Below are 11221 nucleotides of genomic sequence, written 5' to 3'. Positions count from 1 at the left end.
GTGGTCTTCAAGGTTCATTTTAAGAATCACCCTCCCAACAGGCCACTCCCTTTCTCCCCACCAACCCTGGGGCCTGTTTCTTTGAAGCCCTTATCTGACGCCATCTTGTTTCACAGTCTGGCTTATTGACGAGCCCTGCGCCCCCGGAGCCTATGAGCTATTTACAGGCACAGGAGGCTTTATTCGTCTTCAGCTGGTCTGAGACGAAAACGCAGCTCGCCTCACAGGGTTTGGAACTGCTTACTACAGGGGTGGGCAAACTCTCTGCAAAAGACTGATTAGGAAATTGCCAGCTGTGAACAGTCGCTGTTGATTCTTCTTTGCTTTCTTTGTTACAACCCTTTAAAAACAAAAAACACCCTTAGCTCCCAGGTCAGCTGGGGGCTGGATTGGCCCTGGGGCCATAGTTTGTCTGACTTCATAGTTTGCCGGCTTAGTAAATATTTCTTGCGTTATCATCGATGGTCTTGAGTTATGTTGGAAATTACTTATTTTGTATTTACGGACATTTTTGCATAATTGATGATTTTTCTACTGGTTAAAAAATGACGGTATTTGTGGGGCACCTGGGTGGCTCAGTTAAGCGTCTGCCTTTGGCTCAGATCATGATCTCATGATCTCAGGGTGGTGGGATTGGAGCCCTGATTTGGGCTCTCCACTCAGTGAGAAGACTGCTTCTTCCTCTTCCTCCGCCACTCCCCTGTCCCTGCTTGTGCTCTCTCTCTCTCAAATACATAAATAAAATCTTTTTAAAAAATGACAGTATTTGTAAGGGAATATGCTTTCTTCCATTTTTCTAATATTGTGAAAGATCAATGGTGCATGTAGCCCTAGTACATTTATTTTATTTTATTTTTTTTAAAGATTTTATTTATTTGACAGAGAGAGACACAGCGAGAGAGGGAACACAAGTGAGGGAGAGGGAGAAGCAGGCTTCCTGCTGAGCAGGGAGCCCAATGTGGGGCTCGATCCCAGGACCCCGGGATCATGACCTGAGCTGAAGGCAGACACTTAAAAGACTGAGCCACCCAGGCGCCCCGCCCTAGTACATTTTTATATGCTTAACTTTTCATACTTTTTTTTTTTTTAAGATTTTACTTATTTATTTGAGAAAGAGAGAGAGCACATGCAGGGGGAGTGGGATTTTTTAATTTTATTTTATTTTAAAAATCCAAACGGTTAAAAACCTGGGTTCAATCCAGCATTTATGTATGTGGAAGCATGAATTTGCAAAATCCATGCATGCACCTTTTTGCGTCATTCAAGGGCCAAATTCCATCACCTTTACAGAAACTCTGCCAGAGCTATTGAGGCCTCACGGCCTTTTTTAGGAAGCAGGATAATAAAACTAGCTCTGTAACAGTGATAGGACTGTTTTTTTAAGGTGTTGCAAAATGTTTCATTTGTCCTGTCAATGATTGCTGTGAAGCAGGATCTTGGACGAGTTAATATTTATAATGCCTGAAACTCTAGAAAGAAGGACAAAGAAATGGTCCCTTTCAAGTGTCACTGCCTTGGGTTACTGTTTAGTGCCCACACGATACCACCCTTAACCACCTCCCCGGCCTCAGGAATACTGCAAAGTAATAAGCATTAACTGTTTAGTCATTTCCTGCGTCACGTTTGTCAGATATCATAGTCTTCCCCTATTAACATATCTAACCGAGTTACAGTTCAAACAGCCGGTTTCCATATCAGCAGCTGTTTGGTTTAATATCTTTTCAGCAAAGGTGCCATAGGGAGCCTTTCAAAAACCCTCATGTTAATACTTCAGCCTGTTTTCCCAAGGAGATCCAGCTGAGGATAGTGTCCTGGTAATTTGCCAGAGTGTGTGATTCGTGAAACTTTTGCATATGAAATTCTCTTAAAGATGTCACATCTGAAAACCTCAGCGAAATTTAATTGTGTGTTGGAGGGCATGTCATGATCTTATTGGTATGCTGGAGGTTAGTCTGTCCTGGGAGAGCACGTACACACTATAATGGATGGTTGCTCAGCCTGTATGAAAGAGAGGTCTGCTGAAGTATCATAATCCCAGCTTCGCAGACGGCATTAAAGAAGCCTATTGACTTCTCCCTTTTGACAAGGAAGCCATGTTTCAAATAGAGCTCTGTTAGCTAGGTGACCAATTAAGGAAGCAGAAAACAGCAAGAAGGGAAGTATAAAATTATCTTATAAAAATACTCTTCAAAGTTAGAGCTATTTAACACATAATAAAAATTATGGTCAAAAGCAGGACAGAATTTTATTAAAAATAATCTTGTCCTCTAAAAGTGAAGCTGGATCTACCATAAACTTTTTTGTTGTTGCTAAGATTTATTTGTTTTAGAGAGAGAGAGAGAGTGAGAGCGGGAGGGAAGAGCAGAGTAAGAGAGAGTCTTAAGCAGATTCTGTGCTGAGCACGGGGCCGGCACCGGGGCTCAATCCCGAGACCCTGAGCTGAAACCAAGAGCTGGACGCGTAACTGCGCCACCCAGGCACCCGTGATCTACTGTAAATTTTAAAAATATCTTTGTCTCATGCTAGAAATAGCCGTAATTTAAAAATATATATATCATTTGATATTTACTTATATTTTATATTGAGAAAATGACATTTACTATATTTAAAATGGCACGTGTTGTGATGAGCACTGGGTGTTACACACAATGAGTCGTTGAACACTACATCAAAAACTAATGATGTACTATATGTTGGCTAATTGAACATAATAAAAAAATGAACAAAATGGCTTTTGAAAATAGAAAATACAATAAACAGAAATTGTGCTAAATTAAATTGTATTTTCCAAAGTTTGAAGTACCCTGGTGAATCACTATTTCCTATTCTATTGTTGGTTTTTTGCTGTTTGTTTCATATGTTTTGGTAGTAGGTGAGAAGAAACAGTAGAAGATATATTGTCTCTTTGGTTTTTAATCCTTAGCTTGGATGTGTCTGGATTGGGAGTCTATTAGGTTGACTCTGGAGTCTATTAGGTTCACTATTTCATAAGTGAAATTGCCACTTATTTAGGTCAAAAATCGTCAAATATTGGTGATTTCGTAAGTGGTTGCTGGCTACCTCCTCAATATTTCTCCTTTGTTATCCCAATGATACTATCTTTGACTCTTGTCAATTGGCCATGGGTAATCAAATAGTTACAGGATAAAAATTTATTCTTGCATAATAGAAAGGATAATAGGTAGTATTAGATAATAAAAGATGAAAACATAATAATGGATAATAGATACATAGATGCTAGATAGATAATAATACATGATAGAATACAAAAGAGTATTTTATCCCTTCCAATCTTTTGGAAAAAACAATAGAAACTTTCTCTTTTGCGAAGTAAGCAAACATTTTTTTATCATGCCCCAAGTCAGGGGTTTCTTCCATTTATTTTCTTTATGAACTGATCATAATGTTAATAGCAGTTAATGTTTATTGGATACCTTACTAAGTGCCAGTGTCTGTAATAAGATATCTCCATTTTCTCATTTCTTCCTCAAAACAACTCTACGTGGTAAGTATTAGTATTATCATCCCTGTTTTACAGATGAAACTTTTGGGAGAGCAAGAGGAGGCTTATGTTTTATTTGATTAAGTGGAGGGAAAACTGGAGAGATGGAGACAAATTTTAGCCAGTTGACCTCCCTATCTTTATGTCAAATAAACATAGCTTTGGGGTCAAAATCTGGGAATCTCTGTTGATGTGGTTTGATTGCAAATCATACTTCTGTTCCTTGAATTTGATCTTTAAAATCTTACTTTGTGCTATGGTGATGTGACCCAGGACTTAATTTACCTCTCAGTATAGCATTATCCTTTTCTGTAAGATAACAAAATTATCTACCTCACAGAGGCATTGAGATTTCCACTGATATTTGACATCTTCAGATAAAGATGAATACAAAGTAGTATAACCTATTCCAAAACTGGAGAGAACCACTCTTTGGTTACTCTGCTTTCATAATAATTTCTGTTTCTCATTTGTTAGTTTATGGCAACAGATGGACAAGAAAAAAAAAAAAAAAAACCCCAGCATCCACAGAAAACATTCGATAGATATCAGTTTTATAGATTTATAGTTTCTTTTCCTAAACTGTACTGTTCAACAAAGATAACAAAAATCTTTGCCATATGAGACGCATTTTTGAAGGTATAGAGAATTTTAGGAATTCACATCCCCTGTACATCCTCTACTTGTGTATTACAAAGAACAGGAAAGAAAAACAGACGGAATTATTGCTACTCTCCAAAGAACATATGTTTATGAGAACCTTGCTACAAAACTTAATCAGCCACATGAAAATGATGTATTTTTCTGAAGATTGCACATGAGTCAACAGCACAACTAGACAATGTTGTTTTAATTCTCCAGGTTGCAGAATTATCCAAAGAAAAGAGAGCTGATTTTTTAAATGATAGCTAAAGACATCTTTGAAGACAGTTGAATCTGGGTTGGCAAGGCAAAAAGTCAAACAGCAGATCAAAACAAGAGAAGAAAACTGACTAAAATAAAAGTGATGATATGTTCATGTAATTTAAACATTCAAGTCTGTGTAAATGAATTAAAAATTTTTTCTGAAAGGTTCTGGTAATTTCTCACCAATTGTTAGACAGACCAAATAGTTTAAAACAATCTGTAGAGGTTGAATAAAGGTCCTAGTTTTTAAAACGTGATTAGCAAGGCAGATGGTGATAAAAATTATCACTGAGTAATGATTACAGACACAGCTAAATCCAACTGCCCAACTGGTATCGCCCATTCTTCGCCTACTTCGAATGTCTCAATCTGCCCTCCCGTACACACCTATTGTCCTGTCATTTCACACTCCTTTTTTTCAACAAGGAATGAAGTAGTTTATATATAGCACACTTGTTTAAAAGGAACACCTGAGGAGAGAGGAAACTCTAGAGAGATACGACATGGGGATAAAGACCCGTTCCTAAAATTCCACAACCACTTGCATTATTCACATATGCAACTTGACTCTAATTTAGAGAAGCACTTTTCATGAGAACATTATATTACCAAGATTTAAATACTTGCTTTTTCCAAATTAGCTAACTCACTTTCCTTCAGATTAGCTACTTCACAAAAGAATATAATCGATTAGTGAAAAAACAGATTTGACTAATGAGTGAGCTCTGGAATAGGCTTCTGGGTATGGAGAAGCATTAAGTCATACAAATAAGTTGGAACAATGACTCTGGCTGGGAAAAGAACAGAGATGGAACAAGCAGTTGCCTAGCGCAGTGAATTAGCAAGGGCAGCAGACTCTCCAAGTGGCTTCCATGAGAGCAAACACAGCCTTTGAATTTGGATATTGCCCACTTTGTTCAAGGTAGGAGAATCTGTAAATCGGGTACTCACTGGAGAAGTGAAGCAGCCACTCCACTGAGCTCAGTGGGTGGATGACGGATGTTTTAAAAGTGAATATTCAGAGTTCAAGGTGCACTTTAATGCTTTCACTAGTGTGGCTCCATAGGAGTGTGCTGCGTTGGCTATAAGCCAAGCTTGTCTTCTGCCCCTTCCCTCCAGCCCCACACAGGCTGCTGAGTATGAACCAAATGGCAATCACCAGTTTGCTCTTGGCTTCTAGAAAGCTTAGCGTTTGTTTTTTGGTTTTTTGGTTTTGTTCCTCCACCCTGCCCCCCGCCTCTTCTGGCAACTGAGTTAGGCTATTGGGTATCTATGTCTGGCAGTTCATCACATTTCCTTACCCACGTTTTTTTTTTCTTTCTCCAAACTCACTTCACATTATCTTATTCTTGGACAAAGCATCTATTTGTATAAACAGCTTCAAGTCCCTCTGTGGAAAGCAGCAAACAGACAAACACATAAGACAGACACACAATATGATAGACTGGAAGATCTGAGAGTCCTTTTGGCTAAGCCAAGACATCACTTGTTTGAATTGTTAACCCTAGAGACTAACTAAGTGTGAGGAAACACCTCACGTATTCACGTTGCAGGGCTCACCAACTCGGGCAAAAGGAGAATTTAGGAAGAGAATGATCTGTTGGAGGACTGTAACATTAATGCAAGTCTATAAGAAATAGTTCTCATTTCCTTCATTGAACTGCCTAGTCATTCTTTGAGCATTTTTCCTTTCTTTAGCTAAAAAGCAAAATAGTGCTGGAAGCTGTTTTTAAAACGGGCTTGATTTGGCTACACTGTTCCTACTGATCTCTCCTGACATTGTATATCATGCTTCGTTATACTTGGGGCATCATTTCAAGAGAGCTGGTAGAATATGTAGCTTGGTTAGGCAGTTGTTGCTGAATAAATCTAGCAAATCTTGTGGCTGTTTTGTAGGTAATTATAAATCCCTCTGCTGGAGGTCAGCTCTCACCAAGCTCGGGAAGAGGTAGGTCTACCTGTCACTAACAGACCTCGGGGAAATCACTCAGCTGCTCCTGGCTCCCTGATCTTTAAACCGAGGGGTATGAAGTAGATCATGGTAACAGGCTTGGAGAATTCACCCTCTGCTTTCACAATCAGTAGGTCTTTTGATCTTCATAGCAACCCCGAAAGGTGGGCAGGATGGTTATTATTTAGCAGACGAGGAAATGGAGGCTCAGAGATCGCATGTGTCTAAGATCTGAGAGCAATTAAAATAGAACACCTGAGACCAGAACACAGTTCTAATTCAAGATCTGCTTTGTTGCCGTTATAACATAATATGGCTCTATTGGAATCTCTTACCTTGCTCCATGTGTGAAGGAAGAAAGAGAGAGAAATATCCCTTAGTGCCTATACTGGGGCAGGCACCAGGCTGAACACATTATTGGTCTGCTCCCTGATAGACTGACTTTTGATCTTGTAAAAGAATGTATAGTCTAACTCTGGTGAGAGCCAGCTGACTGACGGCTCTGGGGGGTCAGGGTTTGGGTGAGACTGGGTTGAACCAGCACTGCCTTGCTTTGGGCGGGGCGCCTAGCAACAGAGCTACCCCAGGTGGCTCCACATGGTAGCATATGCTCAACCTTTTAGTAAAGGCCACAGTCTGATTTAAAAACAAAATATCCAAAATTTCTATTATGAGCTTCCTAAATTCCCGTTAAATAAAAGCGCAGAATTTTCCTCTCTCCTCTTCCGACGCTGACATTTTAAAATATCATTTTCCTATTTCATTTCCTATCTTTAGAGAGGAAGCTGTAACAGAAAGAACCCCATTTGGAATTCAAAAAAACTGGGTCCTCAACTCTGCTCAATTCAGTTCTGTGACTTCAGGCAAGTTACTTAACCTCTAGGGGCCTATTTCTGCACGGGAAACCTAGGGGCTTTCCTATCTAAGCTTTGAGATCTCTTCCAACTCTCAAATTCTTATTCATTTCTAACTTAGGTTTCTCTTATTTCATGTTTGCTATTTGTCCTGTACAGTGTTAATTCATCCTGGTAAGCCTCGTTTAATTTCTAGTTGATAATATTTTTTATTACTGCACTCCGTAATTACTAGCAACAGGATCCCATCTCTGATGGACTCTGCTTTGTTCTTGGGTATAAAATGAACATCATTTATCATATTCTGACAAGTGTTATAAGTATCAACGTGCTTATCACTTGCATCAGTTAGTATGAAAAATAAGACAACTCCACCTCCCTTAAACAATAAAAAGGATCTATCAACTCATAACTGAAATTAAGTAGGTAGGCAGCTTCAGGCAAGGCTTGATCAGGGTTCTTCATCCATTTCTCTAAGATTTTGTTGACTCTACTTATCTTTGTTCACAACTTTTATCCTCAAATAGCAAGAGGCTACAGCGATTCTGGGCCTTTTATTCATACCCAACAAGGGCTTGAGGAAGAATACTCCACTATCTATTCTCTGTTTTAGGAGAGGAAACATTTCCTGAAACCCTAAGAAAACTCTTTTGTGTCTCATTGGCCTAAACTGGGTCACACAATCATTCCTAAACCAACCACTGTGGCCTGATGAGTGCCTGAACCAGTCACTGATGAGGGGGTGGGGGGTACGATAATAGTCCTAAACCAATCAGAGCCCACCTCCTGAACTGAAGTAGAAACTCTGAATTATATCTGGTCTTCATAATGGTGTAAGAGAGGGTGTTGGTAAATCAGTCTCATTGTTCCATTATATCCTGCCTATTCAACTCTAAGAACATGGGGGTCAAGATTGCATTTTCCAACCCTTTGCATGCTAGGCACCAAGTTAATGTTTGTTAAATTTAATTGAATTTCAGGTAGTGGCAAAGGCGAGTCAAAACAGAAAACACACAGTTCTCCTTACCTCTTTCTCTCTATTCTATTCTTGTAATGGCATGTTCCCTAACTTTCCCCACTATTTATATGTTACCCCTCTTATTTTTAGCCAAAAGTTTTACTTAGTCTGAAGATAACCAAATATTTCCTGAATAATAAGTCTCTGAATATGCATATTCTCTAAATTTGAATATAAGCCTATTTGCAAATCTAGCACTTACATTTAGAGTGTTGTTGGCAGGACTCTGAAAATCAGTTTTTCTTTTTTTCTTTTTTAATGGAAAAATGTACTACAGCAGAAGGATTTGTTTTCCACAAAGCTGAACCAACTTTTTTGATTTCAATGATTTTGATCCTTCCATTTATACTTATATAGTCATAAAATATTAAATAAATTTAAAAAAATCAGAGTTTACTGGTTATATAATCCTCTGCCATTAAAAAAATTGAACTTAGGACTTACAGGTCCACCTCAGAAAAAAGAAGGGGTTGTAGGAGGGGCAGAAGTGCTTTTGTTGAAAACCCTGCTGGGGCGCCTGGGTGGCTCAGTTGGTTAAGCGTCTACCTTCAGCTCAGGTCATGATCCCAGGGCCCTAAGATCAAGCCCCTGCATCGGGTTCTCTGCTCAGTGGGGAGTCTGCTTCTCCCTCTGCCTCTGTCCCTGCTTGTGTGTGCGCATGTGCTCTCTCTCTCTCTCAAATAAATAAATAAAATCTTAAAACAAAAACCCAAAAACCATGTTGCCGGGGCTCCTGGGTGGCTCAGTTGGTTAAGCACCCATGCTTGATTTCAGCTCAGGTCATGATTTCAGGGTCCTGATCAGGGAGTCTGCTTGTTTCTTGTCCCTCTCCCTCTGCTCCTCCTCCCCCTCCTCCCACTGCCACCCCCACCCTCTTGTGTGTGCACGCTCTCATGTTCTCTCTCTCTCTCTCTCTCTCTCAAATAAATAAATAAATAAAATCTTTAAAATAAAACCCTGTTGCCAACCAAGCCAGGAGCACCTGTGTTTCTTCAGCCCCTCTCCCATTCCAGCCCCCCACGCAGCCCCATTCTCTCAGAAGGTCCACAGGGCACTGGAGCCTGGCAGGAGCTAAGGCTCATAACTGACAAGGAACAGGAAGCCCCCATATGGATTTAGTAGCACCCCTTTCTAAAACAAGATGACGACAACTGGCTGATCAGGGCTAGACATCAGGGAGTGCAGGATCCAGAGCCTCCCAATGCAACAACTCAGGTTAGTCCTTTACGAGCCTTTCCTGAGGGCAATACTCTGTGTCAAGTTCAGCCTTGTAAGAGGAAGACAGTCCCGGCCCTTGAGGAAGGGAGATGGACAAAGAAACAGGCAGTTACAATCCAGCTGGGTAAAGTCCGTGGAAGAGGTAAACCCAGGGTGCTGTGATAGGGCATGTGGGGAGGGCCGCCTCATTGCCTCAACTCCAGGGGCGCCATCCGCCTAAAGCACAATGTGAATGGTGCCTGTAGCTGTGCAACATGGCAGCCCCGACCCACGCCCCGTCTTAGGCTGGGGGAGGAAGCCTTCCCAGCAGAAGGGATACTCAAGCTGAGATTCAAAAGAAAGAAGGGGAAATCATTTGGACAAGTCACACTAGGCTCAGGAGGGTGGATGCACATACACACTGTAAGCATCACCCAACCCCTAAAGACAAGTGTGGACAGCACATCCTCGGGTGAGTACATGGAAAAAGAGAATTCCCATCTTTGTCCTCTCCTATCATGAGCTGCTTAAATGTATTTGAGCCTTAGTTAGGTCTTGTGGGGACTCGTTGGTACTTTATCAATAACTGTCTTCCTGAGTCCTTAAGTATCTACTAACACTGGAGAATTTGGGGGAAAAAGAGTCCAAACACAGGGCATGTCTTGGGATGTCTGAAGACAGATTGTTGCTGTGAACAAAACAGGAATAGTTAACTATATTATTTTTTAAAGCTCTTATTTATTTGTCAGAGAAAGTGATGAGAGCACAAGAAGGGGGAGCGGCAGGCAGAGGGAGAAGCAGGCTCCACGCTGAGCAGGGAGCCCGATGTGGGACTCGATCCCAGGACCCCGGGATCATGACCTGAGTGGAAGGCAGATGCTTAAGGGACTGAGCCACCTAGGCATCCCATTAACTATATTAAATAATCCTTCCCCATAGTTTCACCTCAACTTGTGTTTGGCAGCCCAAACTGCCTAAAAAATAGCAAAAGAAAGGGAATTAGTAAATATCAAAATAATTCTATTTGCCGGATATGTGACCTTTGAGAAACTCACTCTCAGAATTCAAGAACCCAACTCAGCACAGGTTTTAGTAGAAGCAGTTGGATCGAAGAGAGTCAAACACATGGAACAATGTTCAATCTGCACTGATGGATGTCTTGAATAACCTGAACTGGCAGATATGAAATGAGATCATAAAAACATTGGCATTTTAAAAATGTATTATTTACAACATTTCTGCAGCCCCACATTGCAACGCTGTATCATCATTAGAAAATCTGGAATCAGATTAAATTTGATCACCATTTATTATCATGTTTGTGCCCTAAGTCACAGTCCTGCTTCTATCTCTTTGGGTTTTGAAACTGAAATTGCTGGAGCTGGGCTCTTAGGCTCTCCGCTTGTAAAGATAAATTATGGACTATGGAGTCATTTTCGGGCCCATTCATGAGATAAGTGCTGATAGTTCCAGAAGCATCCCTATAGAAAAGACAATTTTTATGGAATAAATTTTATCCCTGGATGAATGACTCCTCCGGTGTTTCTTAGAACTTCCATGAGCCTAGGTGAAGGCAGTATTTTAGGCTGATAGTGTCAAAGTGATGTCAAAGTCCTTTGGGCTTGTAGGAGTTCATTTTGGTTTCCATTTGTCTGTCTTTGTGAATCCTAAGAGAAAAATCTGAAGTCTCCATTCTTTTTATACGACCATAGAAGTTGAGTGTTGTGTATAATGTCTGCATGATGACTTTTCACTCCAAACTGGTGTGCCTGAGAAAACCATTCTCATTTCAG

Source organism: Halichoerus grypus, chromosome 1 (genome assembly GCF_964656455.1).
Source record: "Halichoerus grypus chromosome 1, mHalGry1.hap1.1, whole genome shotgun sequence".
NCBI classification, from domain to species: domain Eukaryota; kingdom Metazoa; phylum Chordata; class Mammalia; order Carnivora; family Phocidae; genus Halichoerus; species Halichoerus grypus.
Note: the sequence above shows the minus strand (reverse complement) of the source record.